We start from the raw sequence: 14059 nt of genomic DNA on the forward strand, positions 1-14059 counted from the left end.
ACATGATATGGCATTCTGGAATGCTTTAATATGCAAATAACAACTACTTATTTTCAAATTCATTCATCAGTTTTCAGAGCTGGTTTTGCAAGCTTTGTATCGCTGCTTCCCAAGGCACAGTAATTAGAGAAGAGTTCCTACACCGAACACCGGGAAACATTTCATTAACGAGGTGCTCAAACCTCCAGTCTAGGATCAATGTACTGTTTTCTCAGTGATGCACTCATACACATCCCATTGTCTAACATTCCTAACATTAATACAATATTTTAGTGGTATAATGAAGTACAAGTTCAGTAATTCTTGCCTCTCTCTCCACAGGAAAGACACAGTCCTTTCCAAACTGTTCTCTCCACCAGTGATTGAAGGGCACTCTGCACTGGGACTCCAAGGTACCCCCAAAAGCCCAAAGGCTTGCAAAAAGGAAATATTTCTTCACAGCTTCAAATGGCATGTCCACGCTCAGAGGATTCAGTGCCTGGGACATTTAAAACAGAATAATTGAGAACATCTGCTTTGCCTTCCAGCTATACAGGAATGATTCCTTCAAAGAAATCCTGGCATATTAGCAGAGAAACACTTCAGTGTGGCAGTGTTACCCAGCTTATGTAAACCTAATGCATGTGTTACATTAACAACTTGATTGGTTAATGACTACCAACACAGTTACACAAACTGAACTTAAGTTAGGTGGTAAATAAACTAATAAAACATATTATACACTAAATGTTAGTATACATTTTTATATTGAACAACCTGATATACGACTGACCTCAAAAATCCTGCAGAATGTCTGCACCATGTTTTCTACAGAATTGTTGGTTACTTTTTTCAGTTTGAGTGTCTGTGCGTGTCGATGAAGAACTCTTACAAACCAATTCCACAACAGGCTCTGTGGGAAATAAATGGTTGAAAATATACAGGAATAAACTGGAATGACATAGAACTAACCCACTCATTGCCTAGACTAACACCCAAGTAAGTTTCAGTCCTGCATTGAACTCAGTTTATACAGTACATACACATACAAGCTCTACTACAGGACAATCAAGCTCTCAAGAATGGCTCCCTCTAGTGGTCTCGGCATATGTCTCCAAGTTTACCACCCTAGTGACAACTGGATAACTGTCCTGCTCTTGCATGGTAACTACTGGTGGAATAAGCATTCAATGACATGGAAATGGCCTGTACCTTGATATTAGTGTCGCATTACTTCATGAAACAAAATGATCAAATTGATTTCTTCCGCTAGAATAATAAATTTCAAGCCCTGCAAAACCTCCCTTTGCGGTGCATGTAATTCTCTGAAGAACGTGCTCCAGTTCCAGTATTTCCGACAAAGGAAGAAGCACTCTCGCAAAATATCTCTTTCAATTCCTTGTCAATGCAAGAGCCCTCCCTGGGAAGACGGCTGTCAGTTTGATCTACAGCCTCTAGCCGGCACAATAATGTACGCTAAATTGCCTCAGTCGCTAGCAATGATGGAGTCATTGTGGAGGAAATTGGAAATCAATTCCTGTCATCACCGAACATAACTCTTTTATCAGAGCTACAGTTCATGAGTGTAACGCGAGTGACAGGAGCTCAGAGATGACAATCAGGCTGGTCCCTGATGGCATCGGAGTGAGAAAAGGCTTTATGAAATGGAGAAATTAATTCATTTACAAACAGCATCTCTTTTATTATGCACTCACCACTGGTTGCTGATAGTGTGATTACTGGAATCAACCAATCAGATCATGGAGCAAGAAGCACAGCAGGTTTTGTAAACAACTAAAGCACCGAGCATAATAGAAAACGTATTCTATTTAAATGACAGGTTGATTCTCAAGCTGTTTAACTAACCCCATACAGAATGTCTGTTGATCCCTGATTACGTATGTAGAAGACATTCTGCAGGATGAAAACTTACATAAATGTGTGTGTGTGTATATATATATACACATATATACACATATATATTAGCTTATATGCAAACTAAAAAAAACTCCCTTGTTCGCCTATTTCTAACTGGGCCAGAAAGTTCTGGACTTATTTATTTTTTTAAATTATTATTTAAAAAAACGTTGTTAAAGCATTTTGATGTGTTTTAGCAAGATGTTGTTTTATTCATTTTGCTGTTTATTTTGGAAAGTGTCTTAGGATTGTTTATGATGAAAGGTACTATATAAAAGTGAGTGAAATAAAAATAATGAAAATATTTATTAGACATTTATTTATTTGACTTATTTTTAAGTTGAACTGGGATACCCACTCCCGGAGGATACAAGTCTCATTTACAAAGAGGTATGAGGGGAAACTGCAGCGACATCAACAAACACAGAAATTGAAATGATAAGGAGCTTCCTTGATGGGGAGAACTCTAATTCCAAATGGACAGCAACAGTGCTTCGCCAGTCGATTGTGTTAGTAAGTTTACCCTCTGGAAAAAAAGGCTGTCAGATTTCATCCCTGAATTGACACTGGAGGTGTGGAGTTCAAGAGGTTGGTGCTCTCTGGGGAGGGAGTTACTGGAGATAGTGTTTCACACTTGAGTCCAGGGTTTACAGTCTGCAGGGCCCTTGTAGCCTTCGACAGGTAGGAGGCATAGTTCAAGAGAAAACAATTATTTGAAATGCACATTGTCTGTGTGCCCTGCTCATTTTTTTATTTTCATTAAAAGTAGCACAAAAAAAAGTTATTGTAAAACTAGCAACAAGCCATTCTGAAGATTATATCCAAGCTCTGCAAAACTATATTGGATTTTCAATTCCACAAATGAAACTCTTACCTAAGAACTCTCCAGTGGGCTGCTGAAGGAGACACCTGTAGTGTTCAGGGCAGCCCTGAAGCCATTTGGTTAAGGGCAGTTTCCAGTCTAGGTCACTGCTAGTTATTGACAAGATGCCCAAACAGCAGACTATGGTCGGGCTAATGTCCTCCAGCGATTCAAGCTTAGGAATAAAGTCAATAAAACATTTAAATAGTTATACAGTTTACAGATTGATTTTTTTGTTCTCTTTGCTGGTACTCTAGTGGTTCCACAGTGCCATCATCTGGTGATTTTCATTATAATACTGCACGCTAGCCTTAGTATTACTGAAGGTTGACAATACAGTTTAGACAAATTAACTTCATGTTGTCGTTTATTGATACTTTCAATAAAACTAAATATAAATGAGACAAATTAGTTACCATGGGAACTAGTTTCGCTACTGTCGTTTAGATCAGTATTTGCCATGCTTAATAAATAATCTAGCCAAAATTGCTTCTGAAAAGACTCCTCTAGGCTGACGCCGGGGAAATACATTACTGTTGCACAGGCATCAGTGCACAATGCTTTTCTACTGTGCTCAGCGCAATGCTAATATACTTCCCAGCAATCAGCCTTGCGGACGGTTTTCATAATCAATTTTTCTGGTTAATAAACATGTATGAAATTCAATACTAGAAATTGCAGATGATATAAAGTATCCCTTTAAAACCACTAATCCCACAATTAGACGAGATGCACAATTGTTAATAAGCTCTGTTATAAGTCAATGTGCTGACTGCTATGCTCCAAATATTCATTCCTTTGTCTTCCCTGGAAAACCACATTTAAATATGCTTGTAAACAGAATGCAAGCAGCAAACAGAACAAACCCTGAGGACACAATAAAACATTTCAATATGTATTTTTAATCTGCTTTAAACATTCAAGCCATAAACCTCTGGTTCCAGAACAGCAAACAATACAGTAATTGCAGCACAAGGCGTACACCGGTGTAATTTATCACCTAAGCATTTTAGTTTAAATAAAACATACATTCACGTGTTAATATTTATTTCAGAATTTAATTTAGAAAGGCCCTGTTTTCTGCTAGCTGTCTAAATCACACAACCACTGGCAACAATTTATAGCCCCCACTTTCTCTTGCTCCCAGCAGTAAACACATACTGTAGCAACGTTTATAGGCTCTTTCGAATGTTTTCATATTATTAGCCAGACCATCACATTTATATGTATACATCACCGTTTCTCAGTCTGTCTCTGCGGTTGCAATTAAATATTCCCTGTGGTAATGTCTACTGCAGCACTGGCTCCATGCCAACAGTCATACAGTACATTCATTTTTAGTAGATCCTAAATGTGTGGTTTTAATAACTTAACGGCAAGTGTCCCATGCTGTTCAGTAAGCCGTGAATGCGCCTGTGTAACTGCATTTGTGTTTCCTGTTAAATATAAATTCATCTACAAAAAAAGGTAATTTGTCTGTGGTTCCTGATTACAGAAAAAATAAATATTTGAGGCTCCACCTAGTCTGTGGCATAGAATCCTTCAAAAGGATTTTGTAACATTTTGCAGTACACCAAGTGACACGATATTATAATCAGGAAGCACATTCAATGTCCTTTTGCTATGAACAAGATCCACTTTACAGGTGTATTGTTCTGCAGCACAGCATTCTCAGATTAATTCACTGCCATGTGTTTTCAGAAAATAACCTATTACTCATGATCTTATTTTGGAGTACTGGGGAAATTTACAAAGTTAAATTAACTAGAAAACTGGGTTAGGCTAGACAAATCTCAGAACACGACTAGCATCATTTTGCCTGATTTAAAAAGTCTAAACTCGAGAGAGGGTAAGAAAGTTGACTGTTCAGTCAGATACATCCCTAAGGCAGCTGTGTTCAATAAGAGGCAATCAACAGCAGATGAATGTCTGTCATCCTGTGAGATATTCTTTTCAGCTGGCGTCCATTATGCATCAAAATCTATCCACAAATCTACTGGAATAGAACAAAGCGTCAGCAATGATAAAGGATTCGGCTGCAGGAAAAGCAGAAATTCTTGGCTAGTGCTTCCCTGTTTTGTTTTGTGGGAGCGTGGCCAGTGCTGAAGTTATCTGTCACTCTATTTGGGCTTGTTATAATACAAGCCTACACTACAATAGATACTAAAGTGGTCAAATAAACGACTGCATCCAAACAGAAGCGGGCGGAGAATGTTAAATGTTTTAACAAGTAACAGATGTCTCTTTTCCAAACTAGTTTTTTTTTTATTTTGTTTTCCGGTAGTGCATAATTCAGTCTTAAATCTAATTGTCATGTCCAAGTTAAAAAGGCAGTGTGTAATATGGTTGACAGCTATGCATACAGTGTTCTACAAAAGCATGTTTGATGGGGTAAACTTGCAACTCTAAATGTGGCAGCTATTAGAGTCAACAATAGGGATCCAAAGACGCCTACCAGGTATGAAACAGTAAATAAGTCAGTAAATTGGGCCTGCTTTTGATTAATAAAAAGTGATAGTGACTGTAACACAATTATGTATTGCAAAGTGAAAAAACACATACGTTTTACTACACTCTTTATTCCTAATAGGCTCTGCATCTTTAAGTGTGCCCTTAAAATAAAACAAACGCAGATACCTCCGGGGAAACACTGTATATGTTAAATGCAGTTAAAATCTAGGGGTTATATGTTTAGAATTGAAAGACACTCAACAGATTTACAAGTGTACAGTAGTTGCTACTTACTGGTTCTGATTGGAAACTTTTTTTTTTAAAGGGTAACTTCAAATTGAAGGGCTCCAGTCTTCTTACTGTTCACATCTATCAATTCAATTGGTACTATATCTCTCTCAAAACAGGTTGCTAGGTGGCAGTAAACACTTGCTTATACTATATTGGCTTTCAGCTGTACATTTGTCAATGCTGACAATTTTCAACAGCCTGTCTGGAGATACATTTGTCCACATTCATCCCACTTTATGAGCACAATGTATGCACCAGGTTTTTTACAGATAAACATCCGTCATACTGTGCCTGTCTTAAAGCAGATGGACTCCTTTTGATCTATGATATCCTCATTAGTAATTTATACATTGTCTGATGGCAGATATTTCATGGTTCACTACTTATTTTTTTTATTTATTTCAAGAATATTAATTAGCTACCGGTGTGCAAATGCAGTCTTTTTTTTTCCCCCTCACAAAGTCAGCCTGACCTTGAACATTTTCAGGAAGTTTTTCTTGTGTAGACTCTGTATTGGACAGCATGGGGTTGTGTTTGACAATGCAATTCAATACACTGCAGTAACAGCCATTTCATTCAGATATGACCATCAACAAATAGAACAAACGCAGAACGGAAGTAGAGGGTATTAAAAACACACACCTCAAAAAAAATATTATTAAAAAGAAATTAAAGCAAAAAATGTAATTTAGTAAATCACACCTATTCGAATGTTTGGTTCTGAAATATTCTGTGTTTTATATATTTCTCACAAATTAAAGCAACAGGGAATTTAAAAAACAGCTTCCATGTAGTTACATGAATCACAGGAGACACAGCGACTGGAAGGAAGGCATCGCCAATCACGGTCTCCTATGAGTCACATGACCACACCCAGGATTCAAGCAAGCAGGAAGAGACAAAGCAAATGCTATGCATGGTACTATTTATTAGTTTAAATAAGTTAACCTTTCAATTCAAGAAGGGATAAGGTAGTCTGTTACTTTCAGCAGTATTTTGTATTATGTATGTATACGCACAACATACCTCCCAAAATAGTTTAATGGAGCCAGGCAGCTTGATATGTTAATTGTTTGCGAGGATAAACAAAACTGTAAAGAAAAATGCAAAGCAAGTCATTTACAGTTTCAGTTTCTGTTTTCCAATTGCCCGGTTTCTTACTTGTTGCTACGAAAAAGAGATAATACACTTGACATTCTATTAAAAAAAAATGAATGAACCTCATAATAGAAGCCAAGGTTTAAACATTCAATCACAGCAACATATATCTTTCCCTACAATTAACATTCCAATTGTGATCAGTTGTCCACTACTACTTTTAACAACAGTGTGAGAAAAAAAAATAAAACTAAAAAGACATAATTAATAACTGCGAGCTGGGGAATAAAGTGAATTACAGTTATTAACTGATATATACAACAGGAATATTAATTATCGTTCAGCTGAAGAGCTTTCAACGTGATTATATGAAAGTGAACATACGAGGAGATGGTAACCACCATTAATTACAGGCACAGCTTTGTGCTTAGCAGAACATCTGGCTTGTAATCACAGAAGTCTCTCGGTTGCTTTTACAAGGACTATCATCCTGCAGGTGTTTATGGCAAGGAGCAAATAGCAATCTTGGGCCACTGGAGTATTATTCGGATAATGATAAGGCAGACAGCCCCACTCACCATTGCTGCTGAGAATTGCCTGCATGTGCTCCATCTGCTGTGCATCAATCTAGACCAACAAAACAAAACAGCATATGCTGCTGTGTGAACAAGGAAGAGAAAGCAGCTCATGTTGTCAACTTTCTGTCCTTTGATGCAAAAATATGTTTTTTTTAACATTAGACAAATTAGCAATACGTTCATGACCTAACTAACTTCCGGGCAGCATGATAACTTTTCCTAGTCTAATGCTAGAATAACAATTGAGTGTGTAGAGATACAACCACTGATGGACAAACATTATGATATTTTGTAAATATATTTTTTTCAAAACGCTCAATTATATGGTATATAAGAAATTAAGTTGATTTGACAAACGTTTCAGCTCAAGCAGGCACTAGCCGAAATGTCTACTTTACTTTTTTCTTATAAAAAAAAAAAAAAAGAAGCACTGTAGATTTATAGGATATTTAAAATGCAAGCTTACAGAGATCTACAGTACCTAAATAATGCATGACACTAGGAAACATTTCACGGCCGTTCTGTCATGTGTTTATTGAGGCTCTGTCAGCATTGAATTTCATGTTTGTGATGAAGTGGTCACTCTGGAATGCACGTCTATATTCATGATACATCGCAGGCATAAACGACTGCGGAAATAGAAAGCTGCCGAGAATATGAATATGGTATTTATCCAACCCACTTGTCCATCGAGGTGAACTGTCTTCACAGTTCCAGTAATCTCTTTGGAAGCAGCAGGGAGCCCAAGCCAGTACAGTCTCAATAGCTTTGGAAGCAAACCATCCATCCATCTAATAAAGACACAAATTGAAATAAAATAGTGCACAAGGGTATGGGAAGAATGTGGTTTATATAGCTTAGTGTAGACAGTGGCTTGCAATCCAATATTGTTAGACATAATTATATTCTTAAGCTCATAACCAGGGATGCTAATTTTTTGCAGTATTTTTCTGTGGTTCAAATAAAATGCTAAAATTGAGTTTCCCTAGACAACCAAAAAATAAGTTTGGATAACAATTAACATAGGGTATATCATTCATACACCTATACATCAACTTGGAGTGCTTGGTTTGTGAAGGACTGGACACAGGAACCAGTTTTATTGGACATGTATGTTTATGTAAACATCCTGTCCTTTGAATTATATCCTTTTAAACTGTATGAGAACTTTTTCCCCCCAGTGTTTCATGTTTATACACACCCTTCAAAAAATAGTCCCTGAAAAATCATTCCTACAGCAGTTCCTTAAGTTATGTGAATACAGCCCTCAGTAACTTGCAGGTAAATATCTAATTATCAAACTTAATAAAAAAAACAGGTAAGTTTTATGAATAAACCATTCACCCCGACTCTGGGTCTGTGTACCCCAACAGCTGTTGAGATTCCAGAGCTCTGATGAACACAGTCTGCACATCCATGTCCGTCCCCTTCTCCCTCCCAGATTGAAGGTACGTCCGGATGCACTCACTCTTTCCACATCCTGCTGGCTCCACGATAGCCGTCTGAACAAAAGTGGCATTACATCCAATCAGTACTGCAGTATTCAAACATACACACTGCAAATAACTGCAAGTTAAACTGTCTTATTTTACTGAGTGAATAATCAAGAATAATCCACTAATATAACATAATCCTACAGTGCATTATTCTTGATAATACATTCCCGCTCTAAGAATATTGCTTTAAAGCTATCTATTTTTTATTTTTATTAGCAATAGCAATACCTACAGGATTTTAAAACTTTGGTTAGTCTGCAGTCATGGTGCAAATGACTTACAATTTGTTAGGTTTGCACAAGGTGAGCCAGTTGGAGGACTCGAGAGATGAACTTGTCATCAGCACACAGCTGCCTTTGTGTAGCTGCCTTTGCAATGGCCTCAGACTCTTCATCCAGTGCTCCCTTTACACTGCTGAGCTCCAGCGTGAGAGAAGGGTTCTCCACACTGGCCAGCGACACAGGTTCTGCAAATTTAGCTGAAATGAGTAGAAGGCAACAGATAACAAAGAATCTGTAAATCTGCATTTAGATGTATTTCTACTAGGTGCATTTCATTTTACTAATTTTAAGGAAATGCAAACAAATGTATTCAGTAATAAATCCCCATGCACATTTTTGCTGCCTTTTCAAGTTGATGTTCATAAATGTACAGATTAAACAGCTGTCAATTTATTTACGTAAAACACTGTGGCTTCAAAAAGAGAGTGGGAGTTGACAGGTGGAATCAGGAATGATATACTACATAACTGTAACCCTGAAGTTATCAACTGTTAACGCATCTGCACACTCTAAATAAATATGTTTTTGAAACTATAAATCTGCTTTACTCATATTATACCTCTCTGATTCTCTAGCAGGGTTGTATGCACAGGCAAGGTCATACTCGGCCAGAGCATGGCTGTTACTGAAGAAACGAGCTTCAATTTATCTCCCGTCAGCTGGGGGAACAAGCAATGATGGAATGCAGCGACCAGCGCGCGATCCTCCAGACCAATGTCACCTTCAGCATGCAAGTCCTTTGATTCGTTTTGACCTAAAAAAAAAAAATCCACCATTGTGAGTTGTGTCAACATGATGCCTGGATTCACTTTCTATAATACTCAAATGCAATGCAAATCCAGAATGAAATATAGAATCAATTCTTTAGAATACATTTGCAACTCGACCGTACTTTTTTGCAAAGAAAAGCATAAGATTTAACAGAAGGCTGACAAAACGACTGATCTAAATACCATCATCTTTTAAATCTCTACGCTACGACCCTCTCTCTTTTATGTATTGTTACAGACAAATGCACCAGAGCACCATGAACTGTTAGATGTTTGCTTTTCAAAACCTTGGTTCTCAAACTTTCAATCATTAAAGTTGAGGTATTAAGATCTGCCACTGTTCAGATCAATTGACTTCATCACTGTGTAAATCTGTAGATGATTAATATAACAGAACCCTTTAACTGGTAATCAATTGACACCCTAGAAGAGACATTACTGGGCACAAGTGGCAAGAAAAAAAAAAGAGATTTTATGTTATCTTTAGCTTCTGATATATTTAAAAAAATGTAATTTGCACTGAAAGGTTGAAGCTGTCTCTTTTAACTGGTGCCCATAAAAAAAACCAGGACGTGTCTAGATCACTCAGAAAATTGGAAATGTCAGGCTCTAGTTAGCAATTCAAATGACCAAAGTGGTAATTATGCCCTTTTCATATTTCGAACATGTTGCACTGCATCAAAGCTGACACTGATGCCTGTGTTTTAATACCATGCCTTGGAAATACAGGTGTGAAATTATATGAAAATGTAGCTGCAAGAGATTAATAGCAGTTCTCAGTAGAGGAAATAGCTTTTTACAGACAGTCTATAATTTATAAAAATGCTTGTGTGATTGCAACGCCGCTTTAGGGAGAGCTGAATTATATTATCACTCACAAGCCCATAATCAGTTCTGTCAGTAAAAGACGCAATATGAGGAATGAGGAGGAAAGAAAGATTGTTATAAAGCCCTTCGGAATAATATATGACGCTCTATCTTTTGTAAAATGATGCTTCAAGCAACAGTTCAAAATGGGCACTTGTTCATTTGGAGATTGTATTGCTTGGGGTAAGATGTCTATGGTGTAACCTTCTAGAGCACATTTACCACAAGCAGTGCATTACCATCGGCAAAAGAAACAATATTTTATCAGGTGCTGTTGCAGCAAAACGAATGGAACACCTACATGTGGTGGAGGTTGTGCACTTCGTACTTTCAAGATGGGCTTCTTTTAACTAAAGATAAGTGTTTTTTTTTCCCTGGTTAAGATTTTCATAATGCAATATACTTACGGCTTGGACTTTTCGGTTTTTATTTTCCAAATCTCCCTTTAAATGTTAATTAGTCGCTGTTAAGCTGTCTCTGCATCCTAATAAAGAGACAGCTACTAATTAACGACTATGTTTGTCTTTGCTACAGATTTTAAATGATGGACTTGCCATCAGTGTACACTCCGTACTGGGTATAATATGCTGAAAAGAAAAGCTGTCGGGACAACTCGGTTAAACGAGTGAAAATAACAAAAGCACGACAATAAACTAGTTCAGTGGTTCTCAATCCTGATCCTGGGGGACCACTGCCCTGCTGGTTTTTGTTCCAACCAAGCGCTCAATTACATAATTGAACCCTTAATTTAACTCATAATTTGCCTAATCTGAGCGTTGTAATTATTTTAAACAGATGGCGATTTCAATGTAGGTATAAAATTGTATAAGGAACTTAAATTCTCCAACTTTTTATAAGCTACGCTATTTAAAAAGTCAAATTAACCTAATTATTAATTCAATTAAAGGTTCAATTAAGTAACTGAGAGCTTGGTTGGAACAAAAACCAGCAGGGCATTGGTCCCCCAGGACCAGGATTGAGAACCACTGAACTAGGCGACTGCAAGAATGCAATTAGGATCAGCGATGAGCAATTAAAGTAACCTGTTTAAAATAAAAATTAAGCACAACAGAATCAGGCTCAATCAAGATATAAAGGTAAAAACTAGTGACATTGTTTTGTAATGAACAGCTTTTTCTGAGTTTAATTAGGAAACAGAATTGATTTAAAAGAAGTTTAAAGGGACCAAAACTAAAACCCGAAAACTTCAAACCTTAAATATACTGTATTAATAATTGAAAGAAAAAATACAATCAATCACCTTTAATATGTAGGTTCTTTAGGCAGCAATAATGCACAGAATAATACATATTTATACTGTAATTTGTAACCTTAATAAATAGCCCGAGCTGCTGATAGATTTGTATCCTATTTTATTTATTTATTTATTATTTTGGGAGGGTTTGGTGTGAATAAGCACAGAAGCATGCTCTCATCCTATTATAAGCTTCACCCCACTTTGCAACCTGCTGGCCATTATTTCACTAAGGTGTAAACTGCTACAGTATGCATATTTGTTGTATTGTAAATGGCAATACTTACTCTGGATGGTTTCTTGTTTAATCTGCATCTCACACAACAGACTGCCTGCTTTATGAATTAAATGTCTTATGCTTGACAGCGTCCATGCAAAGCTGTTTGCTATGAAAGAAGAAAGTATATTTCAGATGGCAGATCAGTAAATCAATGCCTTTAGCCACAAGAAGCCCTGCCAAATCTAGATATATCCAATGGAGGGGGCAGAATTACAAAATAAAGCAAACTGTGAGCTAAATAAGGCTTACTCATCACATGTTCAGTACTTGGCACCAACAAGACAATGTGTAATATAACATTCTGATGCAACTATTTTAATTGGAAGCAAGCACTCTAGATTGGAGCTTTCACATGCTGTAGGATCACACTTCTAAAAGGGACAAGACCCAGTTTAATTTGATTCAGAAACATGACAGCAAAGATACATTCTTGGAAATTCAGCAGATGCTAAACAGCTTTCTTTTTAGCAAGCGGGTCAAGCCGCTAAATATAAAATGCAGATGGTTCTGCTATCTGTTTACTCACTGTAAAATTAGGCTGATTAATTATGACTGTAAGCCTTGTACAGTTGTGCTTGAACAGATTCTCTATGCAGAAGCACAGTGGGCAGAACGTACTCTGCAAAGGATCTCGCACATTTTAATATAACCATAAATCTTTAAACACAAATAATGGTTTGGGAGGAAATGTTTAACGATATTGGTAACTAACTCTGTGTTAAGGTTATTTAAAGTTCAAGAGCTGCTATTTTTTTATAGTTGCCTGCCACAAATACGTAATGTGTCTTTATATTATAAAGCGCCAGCACCAGTACTGCTGTGTATTGCCAGCAAAACAAAATGAAACTCCACCAAAAGAGCCAGATCACTAGATGGTGCTGCCTCTTGCATCTAAAAGGACACGCTGGCTGATCTAGGCTAAGTCAAATGAATCCACAAATTATCCAAAAATTAAAAATAAAAAGCAATTGAAATAAGAACCACGCAGGATGTCATAAAAAAGTTACAGGGACAATTAAAATATATATAGACATATATATATGAATAGGACATTTGAAGCTACTTTCTCTTAAATAAAAAGGCAAACAAACCACACATTCACATTTAAATAATGAAACCATGATACTTCAAGGTTACGCAACAGGGGTAATAGAGCGTGCTAAACTAATTCATTGACAAGTAACTACACCTTTAAGTGTTAACAATATCATACTCTAGTATTGTTCTGAAGTTTTAACAGGAGAATGCAATGAATTACGATTTCCAAATGCACCCTGTTGACAGCAAGGCGTATGCTCACCATTCCCACAATGCACAGAGCCAGCTGATGTTGCAGACATCTTTGAACAGGCCTCAAGCAGTGCCAGCAGCTTCCTCGCCAGTAATCCGGCTCCAGAAAACCCTGCAGATCCCCCAAAAAAGTACATTAGAAACAAAATATTAAAGAAATGAAAAACCTTGAAACGATACAGCGCAACATTTGTACTCCCGACACCTATTTCACAAACAAAACAACTGTGTGGTGCATCTCAGTTTTTCTGTCCCGTTTTCCCAGTATTTAATATTGTTCTTTTTATTTACATTTGTTTTACTTTTGGAAGTGAGGAAGTTATGTCATAAATGATTACTGACCACATCTTCCTGCATTTGCTGATAACTGTTCCCTTGGCAACAGGAGGATTGTTGATCTTCGGTGTTTCAAAAAATAAGGATACGAGACGTGCAACCAAACTGCCGTTGTTACAAGAAGCTCTGTGAACAGATAGGAATGAACAGGAGGGAGGATATTCAGGGTTGAGTTTCTTAAAGGGACACCTACCTGCTGTAAAAAGCCTCCACAGGGAAGTGGAGGTTGGTGCTGGTTATGCTGACAATGCGAAAACATCTGGAATGGTGGCTGCAGGTGAGACATACCTGGGATAAAGTGCATTACC

General features: G+C 37.2%; 1 long non-coding RNA gene across 1 annotated transcript; it reads right to left on the reverse strand.

Annotated features, from left to right (window-relative positions):
* Positions 1–313: 313 nt before the first annotated feature.
* LOC117964221 (uncharacterized) lies at positions 314–13927 on the reverse strand. Its single transcript, XR_009308409.1, has 11 exons — positions 13758–13927; positions 13426–13527; positions 12133–12231; positions 9513–9707; positions 8954–9150; positions 8521–8678; positions 7859–7967; positions 7177–7225; positions 2771–2933; positions 773–892; positions 314–478 (listed from the first exon to the last, which is right to left on the reverse strand). It is a non-coding gene; the product is annotated as an uncharacterized LOC117964221 (long non-coding RNA).
* Positions 13928–14059: the final 132 nt, after the last annotated feature.

The sequence above is a fragment of the Acipenser ruthenus genome, chromosome 24 (assembly GCF_902713425.1).
Source record: "Acipenser ruthenus chromosome 24, fAciRut3.2 maternal haplotype, whole genome shotgun sequence".
NCBI classification, from domain to species: Eukaryota; Metazoa; Chordata; class Actinopteri; order Acipenseriformes; family Acipenseridae; genus Acipenser; species Acipenser ruthenus.